Raw genomic sequence first — 315 nt, forward strand, 5'->3', positions numbered from 1 at the left:
GAGATATTTAGGTACTGTTATTATATTTTTAGATTGTTATTATGTCGGTATAAAGATAAAATGTGTAATGGTAATTAAAATTTGATTACCATCATATCATTATATCACGATTACTATCATGCTATAATGATATTTATATTGGTGCTAGTATTAATAACATTGATGTTCTCACTATTTTGCATTTCATATCTCGACTCTTTATAGTCGCATTCGAAATCCCTCTGCCCTTATGATCAATATATTCAATGCTGCAGATAGTACTACATTCTTTATTTTTTTTCTCGTTACTACATTATTTCTAAAGTCACATCCAAG

The sequence above is a fragment of the Penaeus monodon genome, chromosome 22 (assembly GCF_015228065.2).
Source record: "Penaeus monodon isolate SGIC_2016 chromosome 22, NSTDA_Pmon_1, whole genome shotgun sequence".
NCBI lineage: Eukaryota > Metazoa > Arthropoda > Malacostraca > Decapoda > Penaeidae > Penaeus > Penaeus monodon.